This window comes from Hippopotamus amphibius, chromosome 10 (assembly GCF_030028045.1).
Source record: "Hippopotamus amphibius kiboko isolate mHipAmp2 chromosome 10, mHipAmp2.hap2, whole genome shotgun sequence".
In the NCBI taxonomy this organism is placed as follows: domain Eukaryota; kingdom Metazoa; phylum Chordata; class Mammalia; order Artiodactyla; family Hippopotamidae; genus Hippopotamus; species Hippopotamus amphibius.
This window is the reverse complement of record NC_080195.1, coordinates 63204250-63231771: the sequence shown is the minus strand read 5'-3', so window position 1 is coordinate 63231771 and position 27522 is coordinate 63204250. Positions and strand designations below refer to the sequence as shown.

The following is a 27522-nucleotide window of genomic DNA, read 5'->3' as shown; positions in this document are numbered from 1 at the left end:
ATTATTAGAAAATTTTTCATCTGTGTGTGATATATGCATTGTAGTACCACTTGCCTTGATACCTCAGACTCAAAAATAATAGAAGTAACCAGTTTGGGATTTACAGTTGTGAAATTTGTGAAGTTTTTAGCAAAGAAACTGAATGGAATTCTTTGGCCTTCGCAAATAAATTGCATAAAAATATGAATAAAGATTGGCATAAGTGATACTGATTTTTTTGTTTGTGATACTTAGGTGTACCACCGTTATGAGAAGAAATTGTGTTATCTTTCCTGCATTGTGTTTGTGTCACAAGCCGTGTCTTAAATTTGACCAGTTCCCTTTGTTCACTACTCAGTTATTAAAAAAGCACTGTTATATGTATTTAAAAGAAAAAAATCCTAAGTATTGCTCAAAAAAGCAATTAAAAAACACATGTACTTAACAAAACCTAGCCAGTCACTAGAGGGCAGAACAGTACTATACTTTAGGCCTGATTTGACAATTTAAGAAATTGCTGAACATAGGAAAATATTGATGCACAACTGAATAGAAATTTCTTTGTATTCTCATTGTCTTGCTGTGAAATCCAATAACATGCTTATTACATTTGTATCAAAGGAGCTTTTCTGACAATTACAGAAAATCAGTTACAATTGATTGCTTCCAAAAGTGCATGATTATTTAGGAGAGCATCCGTATTCCTCAAGAGAAAATACTTATGCTTACAAGGAGTGGTGCATTAAATCATTTCTATTATATGTAGTACCCTAAAATAGAATTGCAGTATAGACTTTAGGGAGAGAACACGTTTGAGACAGGTTTACTAGTGTTTAGATGTAAGAACTCATTGAAATGTGGAGCTTTTGATCTCTCAGCTGACATTTGTTGAATCATTAAGACTTTGAAATTACAGATGTAAAAGCAATGAACTTATTCTAGCTCCTTTTCTAAAACGTCAAAATTTTGCCTGTTCACATAATTTCATTTCTGTTTGAAATTTTCTATCATTCTGATATAGTTTCGTTCTGCTTTATTTTTTTCTGGTAGATTTTTTAAAATAAATGAAGCTCCAAAGTAAAACATCCTAGTGAGCAACCCCAGCAGTTCGTTGTCTGAACAGATGTAAAGTTTAATCTTCAATGTGTAGTTTGAATTTTATTTTATAGAAACAATTTGGATTAATACATCATTCATTTCTAATGGAGAACATAGAACATCAGAAAAAGCACTGGAGTTTGGCATCAGAAGAGTTGGGGCCCCAATTATCATGTTCTGGATTATAACCTTGGGCAAGTCACATTACCTCTCTGAAGCAACCGATTTCTAAATTGAAGAATTAGAAAAATATTTCCTTATTTACAGCTGGGTTAATATGAGAATTGTGTATCTGTGTGTGTCTCCAAAGATGCTACTGTGTAAAGATAAATTTTAATAGATAAAGATACTTGCTCAAAAAACCCTTAGAATTAACGTTGAAGTGGTCAAGTATATCATAAATTTAGTAACACGAAGGTACCTATTACAGGAGTAAATAATACCAAAAATGTGATTTCCAACCTAAAATCCAAGTTTTGGATTGCTGACCTCCGCCCTGTCTCTGACTGTCTCTGGTTGCTTAATCTCTCTATAACTCCTGCCTCTTTGGCTCCTCTCACTCTGTCCTGTCCTGTTTATTTCCATGTTCCCTCTCTCTGTGTTTCTCCTGACTGTCTTTGGTCTCTCTCTGTGTTTTTCTTGTCCCAGGCACCCTCAGGAAGACCCCAAGCCTCTAATGGTACCTGGTATCATCTCCAGCATGTTTGTAGATGTGGAGGATTCACTGGGATATTGAGAAATACCAAAGGCGAATTGTTCCACTGTAGTAAGTCAATCAGCATTTATTAAGTGACTCCTGTTTACAGAGCACAGTTGCTAGTGCTTTGGGCAAAGAAGAATGAGTTAGGGCATAGCTCAGAAGAAATAAACTTGTAAACACTTCTCAATGGCTTCTGCAGGCTGGACACACATGCAGATGAAAAGAACAACGAAGTACAAAGCTGACAGATAGAAGTGGTGCGTTGTATGTGTGCCATAGAGGCCCAACGTTAATGGAGTAGAGAACACCAGGTGGCATTAATCAGCTTTCCTGCATGAGTTTAAAATTAGATTTTGAAGTGTTATTTTAAGATGAGGAAAAAGAGGGTGGAAGTGAGTAATTTCTGTGGGGCTTGGCAAGCCTGTTTGCTTGCCTGTGAATGAGTCCCTGATGGGAGGGCAGTGAAATGAGAGTGCGAAGTTTCAGCCTACCAACAGCTAACTTGCCTTAAACTTCCAGTCTTAAGAGAAAGTCAAGTCATGAAAAGAAGTACAGCCAAATTGAGAATTTCCATAGCCATACTTGGTATCTGTTGCCAGGCTTAGAATTTATAGAGTTTAACAATACATTGTGATTATGAAGTAATAATGAGGTATTACGACATAAAGTTAATACAAACTATCAGTATCAGAATATCATCTAGGGATGCATTACTAATGCTAAGATGAATTAAAATAGTAAACTGCAGTATAACAAGTCAGTTTTGTGTTTGTGTTGGAAATTTATGTTTGCTGTTGTATTTTAGATAGTCCTATCTGCAGACACACCATGGTTTTCAGAGTTGGATATGGTTTGAATCCCACCTCTGCTGGCTGTGTATTGTTGGACAAATTTACCTAACAACAATCCCAGTTTCCTCCTATGTAAACTAAGGATGAAAATATTTACCTCGAAGAGTTGTGTGAATTAAAAGAGATAACTTTATAAAGTCCTGAGTGTGTGCTAGGTACTTGCACATATTTAAAAGTACCTTTAAAATAGTTTGCTAAATATAGTGTTACTGCTGAGAGCTTTTTAAAAATAGAAGTAACCCTATAGTATTTAGAAAATGCTATATATACAAGGAGTATCTATAATATTTGTGAATAAGATACAAAGAATAACATTAACATGAATAACTCAGTACCTACCACTAACTTAGGAGATAGAGCTATGCCTGGCCCAGATTCCATCACCTATTTTTAACCACCACCACAGTCCTGAATGTTGAGTTTATTACTTCCTTGTTTTTCTTTATAGTTTTTTCCCCACATGTTTTATGTATCCCCTACATTGTTTTGCTTGTTTTTGAATTCTATATAAATAATAATGCTATAGGTTTTCTTTTGCAGCACCTGTTTTGCCATTCAACATGTTTGAGTCATCCTTACTTATACCTGTAATTCATTTTATGATCGCAGTTGTATTTCATTGTATGAAAATACCACAATTTATTTATCCACTTTCCTTTTGAAGGCTATTTAGATTGTTTTCAGTTTCTGTTATGGGAGATAAAGCCACAAAGGAAAAAGTCTTGAGTCCTGTTCATACCTTTTTATGCACGTACTATTTCTCTAGGATATATGTTCTTGGGTAGAAATGCTGGGTCAACCCAGCCTCAAACTGTATAGGATCATGGCAGGTGGATTTCCATAGAACTTGTTACGTTTTATCCTCCCTCTAGATGAGTATGTGTCCTCATTCTGTATCTCTTATACAGTTCTTTAAAATCACTAGATTTTTGTTTAAATAATTTGGTAAATTGCCTATAACACCATTTTAACAGTAATCCTAATGACATTTTTAAAATTAGTTTCATTCTTTGCAGCAGCTGCTTTTATTCCTTAGTTTTCCAGTTGTCACTGACACCTTTTCTCAAACCCAGTTAAGTCCAGACATCCTGAAATAGCCGGGTATGTTTGCTAGCTAGGTTTTTTTTCTCCCAGGAAAACTACATCATAATAATGTAACGTTCTCCTATGTTAAATGAAAATGGTCAGCTATTCCTGACTTCTAAAGATAGTTTGGGCAGAGAAATGTACACATCTTTTACTGATTTCTTTTTTCTCTAATTTGAGTTGAGATGGAGAAAGAGTGAGCCACGGAGCACTGTTTGCAACCTGTGTTTTGTTCTGTGTGGCAAAAGTCCCAAAAGCTCGAGTAAATGACAAGTTACATTTGCCTCTCTTTCCCCTATTCTGTCCTTCACCTGCTTCTCTTTTTCTCAGCCATTGGTTCTTTTGGTATCTGATTATACTTGCACAGTCCATTCCAATTTTCATATCACAGTTCCTCCTAGCTTTGTACTTTGTACTTGGTGGTCTGAGATTTTAGTTGACTGACTTCAGTGTTTTGCCTATTGTCACACCACTATCTGCCACATTCATTTTCTGAGGTTTTCCAGGGGAGTCTGCCAGGTTCTAGTGTAGTGCTTAGTACTTATTATTCAATAGATGTTTATTGAATGAAGTAAGGAAAGATGTAAACTCAGTAAGGACTGAAATACCTTTTCCCTGCTGAGCAACAATAATTACCCTAAAAGCAATGGGCAAAAATCATGCATACTGTGAACAGTTCTGCCTGTGGGTAGCTCTGTGAACCATAAGCAGTCGTTTCTTCTTGAGCTTCACTCTGGTTTTTTGCAAAATGAGGGTGGTAGAACAGCGATCTATAAGAATCCTTTTGGCTCCAACCGTTTTGTATTCTATCTTGAGCTGAAATGAAATACAGTTTCTCACAGGATGTCTGGGCACTACTGCCAAAGCCTGAATCCATCTACCTTACCGGGCGTTATGCCCATAACTATGTCACAGCAACCTGCCAGTGATTATCTCTCATAACCTCAGCAAGTGGGGCATACATTGAATTTCTCTTCTTGTTATTTAGGTTTGATTTGCTCTAGAGAAAGAATACATTCATCTTTCTTTGAGAACATGTAATGAATTCCTTTGGCTTTCCTGTTTCTTTCACCAGGCAGCCCAGGCATTATTCAGTGCAAAACCGTGAGTCCTGGCCTCTTGCTCCTTCTCTTCTTCTCCCAGCCCCACACCTGTGACTGGGACAGTGTGTCCTACCTTTATTGCTTGCTGTACAACTTAACCCCATGTCTTTTCTCACATGGCAGCTATCATCTTTGAGTCAGTGTTGGTTTTAACTTTTGGTTTTAACCATCGTGGATCCTTGAAGTTGATGGATCTGTCTTTATCTGGTGCTAGAGACAAGAAGCCTGTTCCTTTCTCCTGTGGTTTCTCTGCTAGGAACTCCTCAACCCAAGGTAAATGGGGAGTGAGACCTGAACTGCTTCCCTTGCTACCTTAGCTCTGTGTTCCCATACCGTTGCAGGGACTCTCACTCTAAGATGGATTTGTGCTATAGCCCCTTTCAAGGAGTTACTTGACTGTTTGGATTTGCACTTGACTGGTGTTTCCTGAACCTGTTACTTGTCCAGAATTCATTTTGTGAGTACTGCTGAACACCATGGGTCAAAGGCAAGGGAAGCCAGAGAGCAGACCACATGGGGCAAGGGATACAAACTGTCTTAACTTTCTGTAAATTGTAAACACTGCCCAGTCACTCCTGAGGGTCCTGGCCAGAGAGATGTCTGTTTGACCATTACCCAAGATTAAGGAGGCTCTTTCATTAAGGGACACAAAATAACCTAAGCTAATGACTAAAATATCTAGTCGTAATGTTACGGATCTGTTTTGTGAAAAATCCCATGTAAGTTAGGTAAATTTTAGACTAAGAAGAGAGTAAGACAAGAGAGAAGTTTTGTAACTAAAAAAATGAAAAAGGGAGAAAACTTTTAAAATGAGGATTTATTTTTAATAAATTAACTTAATTTTAAATGGAATTTAAAAAATCTTCTTAGATTTTGTTTTTGTTTCTTGTTTTTTTATTTTTTTTAAATCTTAAATACTCATTGAAAGACCAGCTGTTAACCTCCAGCCTTACCTCCAGCCTCAGTACACATAAAACACCGGAGATTTACTGGGCTTTATCCTGCCTGCGGAACCAGAAGCCAGGCTACCTGTGGTAACTCATCCCTCATAACTGCTTACTTGACAAAATTCTACAAAAACATATTATGCCAAGTGTTTCATTCTGGAAAGAAGCAGTTAATACCATCCTATCTCTAGAAGAACAGATTACTTTTTGTTCCTCAGGAATACAAGGAGAGAAACATCCTTTTATGCTTATAAGGGAAAAAAGGGAGAAATTACCTGACATGAAAACTTTCCTGATAGGAGAATGCTGACTCTAACTGCTTTTATATTGTGTCTTTGATTAATGTAAAAAGCTTGACCTATTAAGTATTCGCATTAATATTTTACCTTATCAGTGATAAGCTTCTTCTGTAATACCAATTCACTTAGTATTTTATTAATTTAGACAGGCTTGAAAGTGCTTTTGAAAACCTACAGCACTCATTTAGTATTAGTTTCATGTCTTTTGAAAAACATCCATATATTCTCTAATGATTAAGTTGCAGCAAATATTAAAAATACATCATTGTGTTAATAAGTTGGGTCATGTTTAAATACAGTAGAAAGTTTATGAATGTTTATAAATATATAAACAAGTGATACAGAATTTTCCTTTGGTAGAAACTAGGAAATGCATTTATTACAGATTTTTCACTGAATGGTCTTAACTTGGATGAGGAATTTTTTTGTTTGTTTTTGTTGTTTTTGTTTTTTTTGTGTTTAATTTTTTTTAATTTTTTAAAAAATTTTTTACAATAAACTGCATATATTTAGAGTGTACAGTTTGGTATCCCAATCTTCCAATTCATTTCCCCCTAACCCTTCCCGCTTTCCCCACTTGGTGTCCATATGTTCGTTCTCTACATCTGTGTCTCTTTTTCTGCCTTGCAAACTGGTTGATTTGTACCATTTTTCTATAGTCCACATATATGTGTTAATATACGATATTTGTTTTTCTCTTTCTGACTCACTTCACTCTGTATGACAGTCTCTGGGTCCATCCATGTCTCTACAAATGTCCCAGTTTCCTTGCTTTTTACAGCTGAGTAATATTCCATTGTATATGTGTACCACATCTTCTTTATCCATTCATCTGTTGATGGACATTTAGGTTGCTTGGACAAGGAATTTTTAAAATGCGAAATTAATAAATTTTGAATTGCCTATTTAATTTTTACCCCCTTGTTTTATATTTGTTATACAGCAAAGTTAATAATACATATAACAGGAAGCTCAAAGTTGAGCTTTATGTAATTAATCATGTATATACAAAATGCAGATTTATTTATATTACTAAAAAGCATCTTTTAAAAATAGTTTTGAATAACTTCATTCAAATTTAGGTGTTGCTAGAATAGCAATATTAATTTTGTGTTGGAGTTTATATCTGGATAAGAAAACAGTGAAATGTTCATGTGGGTCTAATTTTGAGGAAAAAGAAGTGAGGAATGAACCTGTTTTCCTGAAGTTAATTTCCATTCATTATCGTAGTTGCAAAATCCACATTTCTAAAAGGATGACTAGGTTGTACTACATCTGAAAAATAAATCACTGAGGTTTTTGTTTTTGTTTTTGTTTTGATAAAAACAATGGAACAGAAAGTAGAGCAGCAGCACTTAGTACTGATAATTGTTTTGAGGGATTGGGACTCCTAGGAAGCTCACCTAGACATCATAATGTCACTAAAGATCACTAAGTATGGTATTCTTCCGTGTCTGTGCCAAACTGTTTCTCCCACAAAGTCTTCCTCAGATTGTGTACATTTCTTTTGTGCTTTGCTGGTGGACGCTTCACTCCCTTCGCTGTGCTAGCCAGGCATGGTGTCTTGTTTGAACGATGGCATCATTGCCCTTAGGTTAAGGTCTGTTTTGAGCTTAGGAGAATCTTGGCTGCTGTTTCATCCATTTGTAGTTATTTGCTGTTACTTAGCCCTTTCTGTGTGTTTCAAGCTGCCCTGTAAACACAGGATTTGTGTGTTTGTCAGTTAGTACCTTGTCAACTGTGAAGAACCGCTCTGGACTTAGGGAGGTTGGTGCTCTGGAACTCTTGAGTCAGAGAATATCTAAATCTCAGTGCCAGGGCAAGAGTGAGTGAGTCTGATTTTCACTGAATGGAATCGTCCAGTCAGCTGTTCACTCGCGATTAAAGTTCATCAAGACAGCCTTTCCTCTGCTGTTACTGGAGCTTACTCAGGGCTTGTTTCTTTAACTTTAAACTTTCAAAAATGTGCCAGAGATTTTTTTGGTGAATCTGTGTAAAATTATTTGCATTTAAATAATTTCAAAGACAGTTTTCACTGAGAGGTTCTGGCTCTTTTACTCTTTGTGCTTAGTAAGAATGGTGAAATCACAGTGGGGTTGTGTTCTACTGTTTCTTCCTTTACATTTTTCTGGGGACTTCAAAGACCCATAGGGATACCCACCTTTCCTCATCCCTTCTCCTCCATTTAGAGTTTACAGTTATGGGGAGAATGAACCTGGACAAGTTTAACTTATAGGTTTTAAGCCTGTCATTTTCAATGGGGGTCTATCTGTGTAAGACTCATTGTCTAAATCAAGACAGTATGGTACTGGCACAAAAACAGAAATATAGATCAATGGAACAGGATAGAAAGCCCAGAGATAAACCCACACACATACGGTCACTTTATCTTTGACAAAGAAGGCAAGAATATCCAATGGAGAAAAGACACCCTCTTCAATAAATCATGCTGGGAAAACTGGACAACTACACGTAAAAGAATGAGATTAGAACACTCCCTAACACCATACACCAAAATAAATTCAGAGTGGATTAAAGACCTAAATGTAAGGCTAGATAGTATAAAACTTGTAGAGGAAAACATAGGCAGAACACTGTATGACATAAATGACAGCAAGATCCTTTTTTGACCCACCTCCTAGAGTAATGGAAATAAAAACAGAAATAAACAGATGGGACCTAATGAAACTTAAAAGTTTTTGCACAGCAAAGGAAACCATAAAAAAGAGGAAAAGACAACCCTCAGAGTGGGAGAAAATATTTGCAAACGAAGCAGCCAGCAAAGGATTAATCTCCAAAATATACAAGCAACTCATGCAGCTCAATATCAAAAAAATAAACAACCCCATCCAAAATGGGCAGAAGACCTTAAATGACATTTCTCCAAAGAAGGCATACAGATGGCCAACAAACACATGAAAAGATGCTCAGCATCACTAATCATTAGAGAAATGCAAATCAAAACCACAATGAGGTATCACCTCACACTGGTCAGAATGGCCATCATCAAAAAATCTGCAAACAATAAATGCTGGTGAGGAGAAAAGGGAACCCTCCTGCACTGTTGGTAGGAGTGTAACTTGATACAGCCACTATGGAAAACAGTATGGAGATTCCTTAAAAAACTAAAACTAGAACTGCCATATGACCCAGAAAGCCCATTCCTGGGCATATACCCTGAGAAAACCATAGTTCAAAAAGATACATGTACCACAGTGTTCATTGCACTACTCTTTACAATAGCCAGGACATGGAAGCAATCTAAATGTCCCTCAACAGATGAATGGATAAAGAAGATGTGGCAACCATATATACAATGGAATATTACTCAGCCATAAAAAGGAACCAAACTGAGTTGTTTGTAGTGAGGTGGAGGGACCTAGAGTCTGTCATACAGAGTGAAGTAAGCCAGAGAGAGAAAAACAAATACCATACGCTAACTCATATATATGGAATCTACAAAAATGGTACTGAATGAACCCACTGGCAGGGCGGTAATAAAGATGCAGATGTAGAGAATGGACTTGAGGACACACGGGCGGGAGGGTGCGGGGGGAAGCTGGGACGAAGTGAGAAGAGTAGCATTGACATATATACACTAAAAAATGTAACATAAATGGCTAGTGGGAAGCTGCTGCATAGCACAGGGAGATCAACTCGATGATTGGTGGTGCTTTAGAGAGGTGGGATATGGAGGGTGGGAGGGAGGGAATATGGGAATATATGTATAAATACAGCTGATTCACTTTGTTGTACAGTAGAAACTGGCACAACAGTGTTAAAGCAATTATACTCCTGAATAAAGACCTGAAAAAAAAGACTCACTGTCTGTAGTTAAGAGGCTGCTGCTGCTGCTGTGGATATGTCTGTAGTGGAGGTAAAAACAGTAAGAGGCTAAGAGTCACAGATTTAAAATAATCATTCAAGCCAATAACAGAAGAGGGTCACAAGGAAGGTTATGGCTCATGCTGTAGGGAACTAAGAAATTTGGAGGAAGGGGGTGTTATTTTCACCTGCATGTAGAGGAAGAGGAAAAGGGGCATTTAAAATAAGGGAACCCTGGCAAATAAAAAGAGGCAAGGAAGTACTCAAATGCAAGCAGCTGGGCCTTGAATACATCTTCTGGGATACTGGATGTAGAGAATAGCAGTGGAAGTTTGGGGCCAGATTTTGTGTGTTTTGTGGGGGAGAGTGGAGGTGAGGCCGAGAGGGCACAAAAAAGATGTGGAATGCCCATCTGAGGAATTAAACTCTGGGACTAGACTGTGAAGTGCCACTGAAGAGTTTGGATTCAGAGAATGAAAGGCTTAAAGAATGACTCTAAATAAATCTACTGATAGAGATTAGTTTGGAAATGGAGATGATCACTTCGAAGTTACTGTAAGCATCTCTTGGGGTGAGGTGGTGCCAAAGGGCTTCAAGAAAAAAGAAAATACATTCATTTATGCTTTTTGACTTTAAAAGTAAATATTTAAGATAGCATATGTGAGGCATTTTAAAAGGGATTTTCCGTATTACCTGTTTCCATTCTTACCATCCTGTGAAGTAGGTTCTAGCCTACTGTTATAGATGAGTGAACGGAGGGGCCCTTAAATTAGACAGCTAGTAGTGGTGAAAAATCATAGCCAGGTCTATCTGGCTGCCAAGTCCAAGCCTTTCCTCCTCGCTTGCTTTGACTCATGAAGCATGAAATGGAGAACAGATGAACTTTTTCTTATTTGATTTGTCATAGACTCCTTTCTTAGGCATTATTAAATGGGTCCAAATTAGGATGATGTTCATGCGTATTCTCATGTACATAATTGTATGCATGTCAGTACACCAGAGTTTGAGTCTGATGTAGATTGTTATATATTAGACTTAGCCATTTCTCAATCACAGCATTTGAGAAATGCTTTTCTGATAATTTAGAGAAAAATGTCAATTGACAAAATTTGGGTCGTTGATATATTTTATATCAATTTAGAATAAATAGGAAGAGCTGTTTCCTACAAAATAGTAATCTTGGTGTATAGCAAATGAAATCAGTGACCCAGTTTCCTGGAATAAAATTTATAGGATAAACTGAAACAGTTGTTTAGAAAAGAATGTTTTGGTTAATTTTTCTTATTCATTGAAAGTTAGAAAAGTTTTGATATTTGTAAATCATTGTAGACATGTTAGTATACAACTGAATTTCTTGCTAATAGTAAGGAAAGCTTATTTTTTAATGGGAAGATGATCTTGGTGTCATCATTCTAATGGTTAACACTTATTTCACAGTTTTAAAAATGTGGTATATAGAAGAGGTGGGAAATTTGAAGAAGTAGGTGCAGATAGATGTCCAGTGACCTCCCCACTGCCAGCACCAACCTCTCACCTCCTGCCTAAGACATTCTGGGAGGTTTTGTTTGTTTTTTAAATTGACATTAGCTTGTTTTTATAATTCTTGACTTTTTCTGTAAGTTTTTTTCTAAAAGATCCTCCTCACCCCCGCCATGTGGTTAGTCTAATTTCGGTTAGTTGCTTTCTGGTTAAATGCTATTTACATGCATATTTCATTTGCTGTTTCATCCTCCACCTGTGCTAAGTGGAAGCTTGTTTGTTTGTTTGTTGATCCTAAATTTTTATTTCTCTTTGTATAACCTGCATATCCTTCAGCAAACATAGTTTTAGGTTCACAAACAAGAAGCAGCTCTCTGAAATGTGTTCATTGACTCAGCTGAGTGTCTGCAGGTGCCCAACAAAAGTTACTTGATTTGAGTAGTGTAAAGAAATAAAATTAAGAAATCAGATTAGGTTTTGGCTGCTGTAATAAGAACTTCTGTCCATAACTTGAAGTCTTGAAATTCATATGTAGTGTAATCTCATGTTGGAATTTGGACAGATTTGAGCCTAAACACCTATGAGACTGTTAATAAGAAATCTTAAGTGATAATATGCTTACTATTTTCCTCCTGAATTATTTCTTTGATTCTCAAAGAAAAACATTGAATCTTCATCTCAAGATGGACATGACAAGGGATATATCTCAATATTGTTCCCTAGCTGGAAAAAAATTGTAATTTAATGTGTGTGTTATTTGGTAAGAAGCAATGAATGCTTTAGTTCACTGAAGAAAATCAATCCAAAGAATGAAATGGACAAAGCCAGAAGCTTATTGAGAATGATGTCCCAGAAGACTTTTAGGAACTGTAAAATTGAATGCAATGGTATAAAACTGTTCACACATTTTAGTAGATCCATGTAGGATGGCAAACTGATTGTCTCCTCGAGAGACTATTGCTGTAAATATTTAGGGAGAAAGAGAGTGTTGGTAAGTCTCTGTCATAACTAAATATTCACAGTGGAAAAGTGTATTAAAAGAATAAATTGTATTTCCGTTAGAAATCCAGGTTGCTTTTATGATTCTGTTTTCTGAGATCCTTTTCTTTGAAAATCATATATCTTCAAAGTTTTCACGTGTGACTCTTCATCCCTGCTAGGCACAGGAAAATTAATATGGTTGGGAAAAGTCCTAAACACCAAATTATGACCATTGACAAAATTTGTTATTAAAACTTGGCGAATTGGAAATGCTGCTTCCTGCTTGATGACTTTTAGATGAAATGTAATCTTATGTCTGGAATGTTGAATTGAGAAGTAGATATCTTAGAGTCACTTATGTGGAACCTTAAAGATCTCTTCAATTTAGCTCTGCAAGTGTAAAATAAGTGCATTAATTATTTTTTGTATTCTTACATAATTCTTAGTTCAGGTTGTTTGAGGAAGATTGTCCTTATTCTGAAATTACAATTTGAAAAGTGAGTATTGGGAGGATTTGACCTCTTAGTAGAAAAGTCTTAGCTACTTTATAGAGACATGTGATGCAAAATGGTATTTTAAGTTAAAGAAGATCTAAGATAATATGATTTCAGTTTTCAGGCATAGTGGAATATGGCATTTCATGGAAACAGCCTGGGTTGAAAATGTTTTGTAGTCCAGGTGGAAACTTCATGGAATGTTTACAGTGTTTCTGAATCTGTGATGTGCTATACTGTCACTCGTTCCTGGAGATAGGATACACCCTCAGTGTAAGCTGTGAATTATTTAGAGGTTGAAGTAGGGGGTGGTATAAAAAAACAGTTGCAACAGTGTAAAAATAGAGACTATGGTGTTTCTTTTTTTCACTAAGTTCTGTAGTCTGTTGGAATATGGTATGGTTAGTTAATCAAACCTTTCCAGGATAATAATATGATCTTACGGTGAATTTTCTCATAGGTTTGAATTCCTTCTTAGTTCTCATATATTGTTTTGCCTTTTTTTCAAGGTGCTTGGCAAGGCAGTGGATGCTCAGAATATTTGTTCTGAATGTTGAATGACTCTCAGTTATTTTAATGAAACAAATTTAATGATGTGAATTTAATGAAATGAAGTTTTTATACTTTGTGAAAAGGGTTAATGATTTGCTTTCTTGTTTTAAAAAATATTAAATGAATAAACTTTAGTTATTATTAAATGTTACCTTTTAGACTTTCTCAATGATGAATGAGAATGAAAAATTAACCCCAGGGATGACTTTGTGACTAGTCCCAGCTCTTTCACCTTGAGCAAGTTCTGGGACCTTGAGCAGATTTCTTCATTTGGACCTGAATTTCCTCTTCTTTCAGTGAGACAGTTAAACTGGATAATCTTCAACAAACTCTAGAAATCTGTGATTTTGAATGAAGAATAAAGTAGGAGTTCTAAATAAGTATGAGTATTCCTAAATCAAGTTATTGAGGTTAATAAGAAAAGGAATTCCACATTCATTATGTTTTTAGCAGAATTTTGATGAGGAAGAAAAGAGAACAAGTTGGTAGAGAAAATATTCCTTATAGAAATGATGCAAGGAGTTATGTAGTAACACAACCTTGTGTGGGATGCAGTGACAGTGAGATTTGATTCAAGCAAAGGTTTTTCTTGGAGTAAGATAGGGAAGTTTTTATATCCTGTGTCAAAAAGCTCAGTTTCTGATAAAATAGCCATTTAAAATCTGTTTATAGTAAACTTTTATTCTACATTTCTTTTAAACCCCCAGCATTATTATTTCATTACGCATCCACTCCCCACCCCACCCCACCCCTCCAAACCATAAGAATTGTATTATTCATTTCCCCTTTAAATGAGTTGTATGGTCTCTTCCCCAAATTAAGAGCACAGCCAAAAGTTAAAAAATTGTCAGGCTGTTGGAGAAAGAAGATAAAGATCAAAGTGTTTCTCCTTTATAATAAGAGTTTCCTTTTTACAAATTATTCTTGATAAGAGAACAAATTATTAGTAAGACCCATTTCGACATATTTTCTTAGAATTATCTCTTACTCAGGATGTTGGTCTACTGTAAATTCTTTCAAAATTAGTGTAACGTATTACATGCAGAATTATTTTCAAAATTAAGAAACCTATTTGATAGAAATACATTTCCTAATATCTAAATGTACCTTTTTTCATTTGGTAGTTTCTTTTCATCTAAAAGACTCACAAAACAGTGTCTATAAAAGAGGAGCTGTCTTCAGTGACAGTCTTCAAGCATTTCATTTATGTTGGAGGCAGAAATGAACTGCTTTTTACAGAGGGGTGTGACCACAAAAGTAAAGTTAATTCTTCTCCCTTTCCAAGAACTAAAATGCATTCAATCTTACATGTAATGTATTTCGACTGAAACCATTAATAATACTTACGGAGATACATTTTTCAAGGGAAAAGAACCTGTAAGTAAATCATCTGTAATTGCCTTAAAAGTTGGAAACAAGTGTTACAGGAGCCTGAAAATGAGGCATTTACATGTAAATATCTTTGCAAATTCTCAGACTGTGTAAGTAGCATTAAAAATGGTTCCTGTTGATTCTATTTGATTCTTTTAATAACTGCCAGTAATGCCTTTGATCCAGAAAAGGTGTATGTGAATGTTCTTCCATATACATACATTGTGTAATTCCTGAGTCATGGTCTCACTACCCTTTTAATTTTTCACAAATTAGTCTAAGTTTATAATAATAACATAAAAAGATCTCCTTTTTAATGATTTAAAAGTTATATCGTCTTAAAAGTTTCAAACTGGAATCCTTTGCACCAGTAATGACTTTCTGACTCTTGACATTTAGCTGGATGACTGATCCCAGTGTATAGCTGCCAAGTAAAGGGAAGACCTTGAGGCCTGCGATGTGTAGAATTGCTTTGACTCACTCCAGTCCCCTGGCAGCTGTTGCAGCCTGGCGGCAGCAACACCAAAGCTATGCACTTGCACATTTGAAAGCTGCTTTTCTTAGGCTCCTACAGCAGTTTGTATAGAGGAGGAGCCAAAGTAAGATGTCGACAGAGACTTTCTCAAAAGCAATTCACTTATAAGCTACAAAGAACCCCTTTTAGACTTGGTCCTATCACTGCACTCCTCAGACTTCTGTTTAAAGCCTTTGCCGAAGACGTAATGTTAGAGACACCAGATAGGTTTTGTTGTGTTGAAGTCTATTGTAGAGTGTTTTCAAGAAATAGAGCCTTAGAATAATTTAGAGCTAGACGGGCCTCTCCAGAGTCAGATAGAGCAGCAAAGATTCAGAGGTTAGGTGATTTAGCCAAGGCATACTCCTACTTAGAGTCAGTTTTCAAATCCATGTTTTTTTTCAGACTTTCACTTAGTGTGCATTTACTGTGTCAGAAATAATGGCCCTGTGAGTAGTAAGAAATAAACAGTAAAGTAACAAAAAAGACATTTTTAACTGTAGCTTAAAAGTTAAAGAGAAGTGTCAGTTGCTCCAAATCTTACAGGAATACCATGGATAAAAGTTTCAGACCCTGGAAATTGCTACTGATTCAGAGCCAAAAGAATGTGTGGTGTGTATATACTTACTCTTCGAGATATGAGAGGTAAAAGATAGCAGTTTTGAGGGAAATCAGAACTTTTCTTAAGTAATAAGTTAGCCTGTGCACTTCTGTTTATCCTCTGGGCTTGTATCTCACCTATCACTTTTTGAGCACCTGTTGAGAAAATGGTGTCTCCCAAGCTAGCAAAAGCTTAAGGACCATGCTGGTGGGAAGCAGAAGCAGGTCCCTCTACCATCTTAGTAAACAGTGACATTACCACTTTAGTAGCTGCTGGGTCTGTTCCCTGGTGTCTTGGTCCCCTTGCCGAGATCACGGATGTAAATTTCTCCACAGAAGCTGCTTTGCATCCATCCCACTACATTTTCTTTGATAATGGTGAAGAAACTCACAGTTCTAACACTCCTATTTGCCCTTCATGCACATCTGGGCAGCAGTTACCACGTGGACCTTTCAGATTAAAAATGAAACTGTAGTACTTTAAGAAGAATTTAATGGAAACATTCCATTTCTGTTTGGAGAATAAAAAGGCAGTGTGATATAGTGGAAAGAGTTCTAATTTTGTGATTTAAGAGACCTGGATCTTAACTCTGCCACTAATTCGTTTGGTGAACTTGAACTAACCTTTGACCCCGTGGGTCTTGTTTTTCCTCATCTGTAAATTGGTGGACACAGTGACCTCCAAGGATTGGATTTTGGATTTTTCAGTCCCTATCAGTTCTATAAAATGAAGCATCTCATTTTTAGAAGAGTAGCTCCTTAAGCAGAAATTATCCCATAAATTAAATATGACACCCAGGAACAGTAGTAAAACATGCAAAATTTTCCTGAAGATGTCAGTTACAACTGGTTGTGAACAACTCTTTTCTGAGTCAAAACTTTTCATCAGTGAGTACGATGCTTTCCAAATAAGTTGATCATTTCTGTTTTACAATGTGGGAACCCGAAAATAGATAATTAAAAGCATTTAAAAATATTTATAGAGACTGCTTCTGAAGGCAAAATATTGAGTCTATAACTAGGAAAATTTTAGATAGATGTGGATTTCATCTGTTTAAGTCTAGCCCTAAACTTTTATCTGAATTATCACATACTAAAACTATGAACACTTAGATACCTCTGCCTTCTACTTTACCTCAATTGTGTATTTATTTCACTTTAATTATTTTCATTAATTTCATTTTAATTGGTCATAACTTGTGTTGCTGCCACCCCTAATGGTAAAGGAGGGCCTTCGCAGCTTGTACAAAGGCTTTGCTGGAAACCCTGCTGATTTCTAAATACCAGATACAGCGTATTTAGACCAAGTGAATTTGTTTTCATATAGTGTAGAAAAGAAATAATAGTAATTACTGTCCTGATATAATGATGCTAATATTTTATTGTTACCAACTGAAGTGAGTGATAAAAGCATGTTAAATTGGATCTCCTTTCTAGTTTATGTGTGCTGTCGTTATAGGTCCTGGAACACTTAGAAGATAATTGGGCTCTTTTTTATTCTCTGTGGTAGTGGCAGAGGTTCAACTTGAGATATAAAATCAATATTATCAGTCAGAGGTGTGTTTTTTTAAAAAAATGATATGTTATCCCCCAGCTCAGGTCAGTAATTGGTGAGGAAATGCTATTAAGGGATGGCTATTTCCTCTCATAGAGTCTGTTTTTATTGATATAATATTATGTTAGTTTCTGGTGTACAACATAATGATTCAATATGTGTGTATGTGTGTATACATTTTATATATATGTATATAGTAAAATGCTTACCACAGTAAGTCTAGTTAACATTCATTGCCATACATGGAAAGTTTTTCTTGTGATGAGAACTTTTAAGACCGTCTCTCATAGAAACTTTCAGGTATGTAATTTAGTATTATTAACTATAGTTACCATGCTGTACATTATATCCCCAGGACTTATTTATTTTATAACTGGAAGTTTGTACCTCTAGATCACCCAAAGTAGCTTTTCTAAAGGTTACTTCATAACACTTAAGTGTAAGCAGAGAAACTTTATAAAAACATCCACTAGATGGCACTTTATATTTGTGTTTAGAATCAGCCCTGTGGTGTTCCTAACTAAAGGGTATAACTGAAACAGAAAATGTCATTCTTTGAAGGTTGGGTGTTCGTGAATATCTGGACTCATATGAACTTTAAAATAATCCTACAGTGAAAAGTTTTTATCAGTGATTTTTGTCATATCACCCACTCATTCTGTTAGAATACCCATCAATTAGAAACTAATGTATGTTTTCTGCCAGATATATATAGAATGTGCTTATAACAGATATAGATTTTATATGTGGTGTGGTTCCAAAGTTCTTTTTAAGATAAGGTTCTGAGAGGCACTGGCTTGATTCTGTGGAAGATTTTTGCTATTTGAGCTCAGTTTTCAAATAGTGAATTATTAATATGCTAATAATCTTACTCTGTATAGTCCATACAAATTTATGAGTGATTTGGTTAATCTGTTTAGCCAATTAGTATTTTTAAAAGCTTACTCTTTATGAAAGCTTACAGTGTACCCCAACGTTTTCTTACTTTTGGTTTTTGAATTATTTTTATTTGCCAAAAACAACAAAAAGAAGAAAAACTCAATCCTGTTATAGAGATAATATGAACAATTTAGTATTCATTCTTCCAGGCTTCTTCTTTTTTTTTTTGTCTATGCATATATAAGCATATTTATTATGTCATATTTTTATAAAAGAGAAATTATAATCTTATTTTTTTATTTAACAGTTTATCTCAAATATCTCTTCATGTCAATAAAAGGGTTTTCATATTGTTCCTTTTAAACTAATCTCCCACTGTTTATATTTTGGTTTTCCCCCAGCTTTTTCTACCCATAGAATTTTTTTTTAATTAATTAATTAATTTCTTTTATTGGCTGTGTTGGGTCTTTTTTGCTGTGCGCAGGCTTTTTTAGTTGCAGTGAGTGGGGGTTACTCTTTGTTGTGGTTTGCGTCATTGCTGTGGCTTCTCTTGTTGTGGAGCATGGGCTCTAGGCGCGTGGGCTTCAGTATTTGCAACACATAGGCTCAATAGTTGTGACTCACGGGCTCTAAAGCGCAGGCTCAATAGTTGTGGTGCACAGGCTTAGTTACTCCGCGGCATGTGGGATCTTCCTGGAGCAGGGATCGAACCCGTGTCCCCTGCATTGGCAAGTGGATTCTTAACCACTGCGCCACCTAGGAAGCCCTACCCATGGAGTTTTGAAATGCCTTTACTTGTAATATTTACTGATAAAAGCACTAGATTAAAGCAGCATGGGTCAGCTTAGTACAGCATCTGTTTATAGTTGTTCTCAATTTTGAATGAATTTCTTACTTTTTGACTATATGAGGTTAATGATTAGTAGTTAATTGTAGTTTGTTTCAAGTTGATTTGAATGTTTATATTCCATGATTAATTATGACAATAATAATAATAGCAAACTCTCATATATACTTACTTTATGCAGGGTTCATACATACACACTATAAGCAAGGCAGTACTCTAAGCAGTGTATGTGTGTACACACACACACACACACATTGGTTTAATCCTTATAATGTGATAGGATTGTTATTCCTACCACTGGTGAGGCTGCCAAGGCACAGAGAGGTTAGGTTACTTGCCCCAGGTAACACAGTTAATTATTTGTTGATCCAGGTTTATGAATGCAGGAAAAAACAACAGAGTCTACACTGTTAACCTTTCTGCTGAACCACATGAAGCACTAGATATAGCCAAAGCAGAATTAGGCAGGATGGTCTGGGATTTCTTTCAAAGTTGTATTTCAGGGCTTCATTTTTAAAAAAACAAAACAAAACGAGAAATTTATGTGGTTCCTTTAAAATTGATGTCAATATCAAATTTTGTTACTGAATGCAATACTGGACATTGTAAAGTTCTCAATATAGAATAGAGTTATGCTACATAGCAAATACTTTGTGAAGATGATACAAAGATACATGATTTTTAACTCGTTTGGAATTTACTGGCCAAGGTAATAATGTATATTACCCAAAATTCAGACTCTTGGAATTTGATTCAGGGCAGGCATTTAAAGCAGAAAGTCTGGTAGCAGTGAACAGCACCAGTAAGAAAGTCAGATCTGAGTCCCAGGGATCAAGGAAGGCTGGGAAGGACAATGTAAAGCAGAGCATACTTTTAGGTTTCAGGTGCTTCCTGCTGAACCCATCACTGTTACTGTGCACAGAAGATGGTCAGTCACTGACAAGTGAGTCCTATTTTTGGATGATGGAGGGCCAAAGAGGCCAGACTTGCTCATTGGCCACATGGGACTGTTTGGTTCTGAGGAAGGTCTAGAAAATTTGTTTGCAGAGCAGCGTTGAAGGGTGGCATAAACAAACACATCTGGCTTACCTCTTTTGACTGCAGCTACCCCTGAGCCGACTCATTTACCATCTCAAGGAGTATCTCTTCCTAGGGCAAAATATCGTGAAATCCAAATAGGATTCCAGAAGCCAAGGAGTACAAGTGGTGGTAGACATGCAGAAAGCAAGGGTGAAGTGGTTTCCAAGTAAAATGAGAATGTTGATTGCCTTGACTCTGGCGACAGAGCCAAACTACAAAAACATCAGGACTTGCTGTACCTGCAGGAGGCTGGGTTTTCAGTCAGAAACCACTAAAACCACTGTTTATGTAATATTTATAGGAGACCATTTGTGGTTCTGTTGAATTACCAGGTCTTGCTATACCAGTTTTTAAAAGACCTCTAATCTGTGGATAGGTTCTATAGGACCTGCTGCACGTGTAAATAAGGGAGGCACTCATGTTTCAACTTCCACTCTAAGTGATGATTCAGTTCTGACAATGAAAAAAAAAGTAGAGATTTACAATTCTAGATAACCTTTTGTTAATTGAACAAGTTGGGTCTTTGTTGCTCTTCAAATAACTGACTAGAGGAAAGCATGACTATAGTGCAGATAAATAATGCTTTAGAAACCTGTTTTGACAAGGTTAAATCCATTTAGATAGCTCATATGTAGTCAACACAGATAGACATAGAAATATTAAGTGACATAGAAGTTTTATGACATAAGAGTAAATGATCAGAGGTTGTACAGAAAATATTCAAGCTGACCAAGGATGGCTTAAGAGTATAGTGTAGGTAAGCCTTGCATATTCCTGAAAATGGGAGAGATGGGGTTGGGGTGGTGGAGGTGTTAGTGAATGTAGTTATTGTGGGGAAAGCCCTGTGCAGCTTGTTTTTAAGGGAGTTTTAATTAAAGTAGCTTTAAAATATGCATTTGTATATACAGGGTTTATTTAGAGCAATGATTCTCAACTTGGGGGGCAGGTCATAGTACTCCCCCCACCCCCGCACCTTGGGAGTGTTTGGAAAGTTGTGGGACATTATTTATCTCAGTGATTGGGGATTGCTACCACCTGAGATTGAGGGTGGGGATGAAAGGATGGGAAAGGAGCTAAGATGTTATGTTGACTCAGCAGGAACTGAAACGGTCGTGCCTAGTAGAGAACTGTCCCATCCAAAATGCCAGAAATATCCTCACTAAGAAATGCTGATTTAGAGTAAAGGATATTCCTGTAAATTGTGCAGAACCAGGTAAGTAATTGGAAGTTTCTCCTCTTCGGACTCAGAGGATGCATGCCACATACATACAGAATAAGGTGGATGATACTATCATCCTGTAGAAATTCTGGAGGTTTCTACACTTACTATTTTATTAAGCTAAATTATCTTGTGGATAGTTTTACTCAGTTGCTTAACTGAGGGTAAACTTTATCTCCCAGTCGCAGAGTAAAACTAGCAGTGGGGGTTCTGTAGATATAAATTCCCCAAATCTAACATCTGTTGGCTATAAAAGTCAATCTAGATCATGGAGGAGGCTGCACCTATAGCTACACCTAAAGCATGTTCTCAGCAGCTACTGATAATGTAATCAAGTGCAGAATAAAATGACACATGTTCAACATTATTCATAGCAGGACAGTGTAAGGAAGTCCAAAAGATAATTTGTAGTTAGGAAAAAAATGAGGTTTTGTATGTGTACCACACATAAAACTAATTTTGTGTCTCTCTTTTTAAAAGTAGATGTTGAATAAATTCATGAAGATGTAAGGAACGTGGATGTGATGCGCAGGGGTTGAAGGAAGGAAAGAAGCCTTAAGTTGCTAGAAACCTTTCATAAGGAAGGAACATTTACTACCTTTCTTTCAGTGTTTTATGTTATTGAGATTACAGATGATTCACTGTGATTTCCTGAGCCATTTCTGACGTTTGTCTCCAAGTTGAGTTATATCTAGGAAAGTTCGTTCATTCGTTTATCATTTATTGGATGCATTCTTTGTAGTCAGTATGCTTTAATCAAGTGTGGAAGACATGAAAATTTCTGTCCAAGGTGATAATGTCACAGTAGCTGAGTGAATAAAATACTGCAGGGCTCAGGGAATGCATTCTAGCAAACCATCTCTGGCCTTTGATCACAGTATGGAAATCACTTACCTTACCTGGAAATGAGGCAGAACAATGTCTCTGCTCTCCCACTAGACCCAGGACAGTGGCTAATAAGTTCGGATGCCTGTGGGATAAATAGACAATGGAATTTTTAAATTCACTCTTAATTAGTATATGGTATGTTGAGAGTTTGCTTTATTTCTCTGAATGTAGTCAAATGTACGCTTCACTTCTTAATATTCAAACTATAAAACCTTTTACAGTAATTGAATTACAGACAAAAAGGCCCATTTGCTGTGGTTGCAGTCATTATGTAGTGAAGCAGTTAATTTTGAGCAAGTGTGAAAAGATGTCACATGGGCACAGGCAGGATCAGAAAGAGAAAATGACTTTCCACTGCAGCATATTGATTTGGAACCTCAGAAGCCTGCTACTTTATTCTCTATTAAATTACATTTAAAATATTTGATTTTAAAATACCTTATTGGCTTTCTTTTTGGCTTATAATACATGTCAAAAACACTGAAAAGCATGAAGACAAGAATGGAAATCACCCTCAGTGCATATGTTACTCCATATCCATCGTGAACCAAACATTTTGATGTTTATCCTCCCAGTGTGTTTTCTAGGTATAGATACACCTCTATAGTTTGTTTTCTTCTAAATTAGAGTCTTGGGGTATAAATGTTACTATAAATGCATTTAAGGAAAGGTGATTTTTTTTTTCATTTCTTGAATTTATTATCTAATTCCTATGCCCTTTCTTGTTAAGAATCTTCTTCCTATTTAGTGTTTTATTTGTATTTCACAAAAATGGTGGGATTCAGGGTTTGATATGCTGTGGAGTTGTACATTTTAGAAATGTATGCTTTTTTATGTATGTGTTCCCTGTGTATCTGTAAAATCACTGCCATTTGATAAGGATGGGATGCAGAGTTTTCTTTTTCAGGGAAAAGAAAATAGCTATTTTGCTAGGGTATTGTAAGGATTTATTAATGACAACATTTCCCTGATGCTGACAGATAGAGTGACACTTGATTATCGTTCCTTAATTCTGCTTCCCAGGACGTTACTGCAGATACTGTGAGTCACTGTGTTCACATGCTTAGGTGGTTAATGCTACTTTCAAAGCTCAGCTATCAGCCTGTCAGTCAACAATATACTGAGTGCTGACTTTATAGATGAATCTCAAAAGTTAGATTTGGCTTTTGGGGTCACATTAAAACAAAGTCATATTTTATGCAAGTATGGAATACTGTCCAAGTTCAGATAGCAGTTCTCTAATATCTATCAGTATATCAGCTCTGCACTTTGAAAGTGTGTGTATATGTGTATGCTTGTGTCTGTGTGTGTGTGCGTGCATGCACCCACACATGTGTGTGAACTTTAAAAGCATAATTCTTTTCCGTGGACAGTGTTCTTTTTTTCATTGCCTGGAAAAATCCTATTGTTGTAATGGAGGCTTTTAATTTAGGATTAGAAATCTTCCTTAGGGTTCAGTTAGATACCACTGTTTCTCTCTGCTAACTGAGCTTTAAGGGCTATTAATTACCAAAGATACGAGCTTAACCTCGTAATTTTACCATATTAATGTCTCTTGTTTCCTCCTTATATTAAAAGATCCACAACCAATAGCTGTTGAAGTTAAGAACATATTTTGAATAAATGATACAGTGCTATGGTATTTATCTCCCCTAATTGTTTAAAATGGACCATGGAGACACTAGGAATATTTTTACTGTTTTAAAATAGACTTGTTTCATTATTGAAGCCACATATTACCATTAGAGTTTTGCTGAAATAGAAAATGTATAAGGTCGAGAATAGATTTCATTTTAAACTATGAAACCTAAACTCTGTTTAGATTTAAGGTCTTCAAAGTTTTCCTCATAGTCACAACATATGTTTTACTGAGATAATAGCCTCTATCCAAGGAGATGCCGAGTGACTCTTCAGGACAATCCACCATCACACAGAGGGAATTGAGAGGGTCTGCCAGGTGGTCAGATGGATGCTGTTACGATGACAGGTTCTCCTGTCATCGGAGCAGGCAGAACTCTCCCAGGCAGCAGCGGTGGCAGAGCATAAGCAGCTTCTTCTGGGCTGACAACTAAAAGCTAATAACTCACATGATTGAATTTCAGGGAACATTTTTCCCATAGTTGGGAGTGGGGGTGCCTATCTGAACTATCAGTGTCAGCTATGAACAGTGAGAAAAATGCTTTTCCGAGATCAAAGGGAGATATTGTACTTGGAATTTGTGCAAGTGTAACTCTGCAATTACAAATATACTTTTAACTGTAATATTTTCTTGTCTGTCTTCAAAGGAGAACTGCTTGTTGATAGTTAGGCCACTTCCTGCCTTTCATCCTTTTTTCTACTGTGGACAAAGGGGGCCAAAAAGCTGCACCATAGTAGTGGCGATCCTTTTTTGAGTTGTTTTAGAACACGCGCAACTGATTTAGGTATTTTAGAAATTAAAATTGGCTCTTGTAGAAATGCAGTTCTAATTCTGTGGTAGGATCACTGCTAATTCTGTGGTAGGATCACTGCAAATGGCTTCCAGATAACTTCCTGCCAGATCAGTAGCAGAGGTCAACGGTGTAATCTGCAGAGAAATAGGAGAATGGAAAATAAGAATTTACAAGCTTTAGGAGCCAAGCCCTTATATAGATTGATAGAAGGCTGCCACAGTGGAGAAGCAAGTTTTAAGAGATAGGAAACCCTCCTGACAGGAGACAGTATCCGTCAGGGTAAGGATACTGATTTGTCAGCTTGACAGGTTCTTGTTCTTGGAATCGGCACAAAGCTACCTTGATCCGCTTAACCAGAGGGTATTTAATCAGGCAGTTGCTGCCAGGAATGTTGAAGGTGGTAATTTGGGACCACATTAGGCTAGTTGCAGAGTCACACTTGAACAACCTAACCAAGATGATCTTTCTAAATGAAAATGAAGGAAGGAGAGGAAGAAAAACTCATCCAGGATTGAAACTCATCAAAGTTTGCTGAAAATTGCATGTAAAAGAGACACCATCTCCTGTCTTTCTCAGCCTTCATTTTTCTTCATCAGTCCTTGCCAGTGGATGCATCTGTAAGAGGATAATGCAGGTTATCCTGCCATGAGTAATGGACCCTGATTTCCACTTTTCTGATTGCTTGCTATCTGCTGTGAGTGATACCTTACAGGAATACTCCCTCTGTCCTAGAGCATTTTGACTAATATTGTGTTGGGGCGAAAGTTCCCCAAACCATGGAATGCTTCATTCAACTTTCCTGATTTTTGTCTTTATTGATTGATTTTCAGTTAAAACTCTCAGTGCAGATTTTTGCCCTCCTACATTTTGTGGCCGCTGTTTTTTGTGGTATGTACTTTTTCTTTGAGATATTTTATTCTTTCAAATAGCAAGGAACCTGGAGGATTGTAAGTTGCACTCAAAACAGATCATTTCTTGGCTGCTTCATTCTGCAGCAAATTCTTTCATTAGGATAATAGAATAAAATTGCCCTTTAGAAGCTTTTCCTGTATTGATCCAATTCATTTCATAGGCTGAAAGTGGAGGAAGAGAAAGAAATCAAGAGTTCTTTCTGCTATTTTACTGTAAATAAACCTGGCAATTCTGAATTTTTTAAATGGCAGTTTACTCATTTATCTCACTAATAATACAACTTTAAAGCAGTCTCAGGTTTGTAATTCAGTTAAAAACAAACCAAAAAACCCTAATAATAATGATAATAATTTGCTCAAGCAGGACCAAACTTTATACCAGCTCAGAGAATAAGAAGATTTAATTTTAAACCTAACCTTTTGTGAACTTACTTTTTCAGATCTTTAAATTGATGGGGTTGGTCTGTGATTTCAAATTTATATCTCATAGATTCCAATATCTAGGAACAAACATGAGAAATCTTCTGGTTTGCCTCTCCATTTTAGCAATAGTAGGGTCCCATTTTTATATAAGAATAACCGTTCCTCCCTCCACCCCTGCTCCCTTTTTAATGTGTTTAGAAGAATTTCATCTTTTTTGGTGATAGGTGCCTGGCCAGTAATTTCTGACTGCAGTATGTTTAGGGAGCATTCCAGACAGGACTTGGAAATTATACTTCTAGAATTCCAGAGCTCAGTAATCGTTGTGGTTCAGATCCTGTTACGTTTATGAATGAAGTAGTTATAGCTCCTGCACCTGTTGCCCCCCCCCCCCCCCCCAACAGACGTTGCTTTATCCTACCCAGGATGTGAGATCTGTAGTAATAGAGAGAAATTAGGATTTAGGGTTGCATATAACTGTTTGATAGCAGGGATACCGCAGATGAATCTCAGAATTTTTGAAAGTTGGTATATCATATGGACTCGGATATTTGGGGAATACTAAGTAAAGCAAGTTTTAGTTATGAAATACTTAACTAACCAGCCAAAGAGTGGGGGAACAATCACCCAACAAAATACTTATCTGGATTCTGTCTGTTAATATTTACTACTTACATATAGAAATGAACACAAGGATATTTAATACTACAACCCTTATAAACTACCCAGGTAAGGCAATGATTTAATTGTAGTTCAGGCTCATAATACTAATTACAGTGAAGTTAAACTATACTAAGTCACTTTAGCAGTACATGGTGCATGTCACTTGAAAAAGAAAATCACAGGTTAAAGCTGACAAAGGTAATCATCACGTGTTTTACTCCTGAGCCCCTCTTGATCTTCATCTTCACAGGACTCAATAGGAACCTTTTTAGTTTAATCCCATTTTAAAAAAAATGTATTGCCAGCAACTGCAAAACTTATAATTTTCCCAAATGCTTCTAGAGCCATCTATGTATGGACACGAAGTATTGAACAACAGTGTAATGTGGCAGTTGGACCACTTGAGTCTGAATCCTAGTGTCCGTCGTACCAGTTTCCTAGCTGTTACCCTAGGCAGGTTTCCCTTCAAGCCTCAGTTGCTTTATCTGTATATAGAGTTGTTTTGGGGATTAAATGAACTAATGATTGTAGTTAAAATAGTGTCCCGATGTATGATGAAGTCCAGAAAGAAAACAATAAAAGGCATACTTTGTATACATGAAAATTCTATTTTCAGTTTTAAACTACAAGTCTTCCCTTATTTACAATTTAAATTTACTAAATTGAAAGTAAATTTCTGAAATGGAAATGTTTATTGTTTTTGTTACACAGCATTCTTTTTAACTTTTTAAATCCTAAATATTAGGTAT

The 27522-nt window shown here is 36.3% G+C and overlaps 1 protein-coding gene across 12 annotated transcripts in view; it reads left to right on the top strand.

Annotated features, from left to right (window-relative positions):
- Positions 1-27522, top strand: part of BBX (BBX high mobility group box domain containing) — a 268773-nt gene that overhangs the window by 129303 nt on the left and 111948 nt on the right. The window lies entirely within an intron of this gene.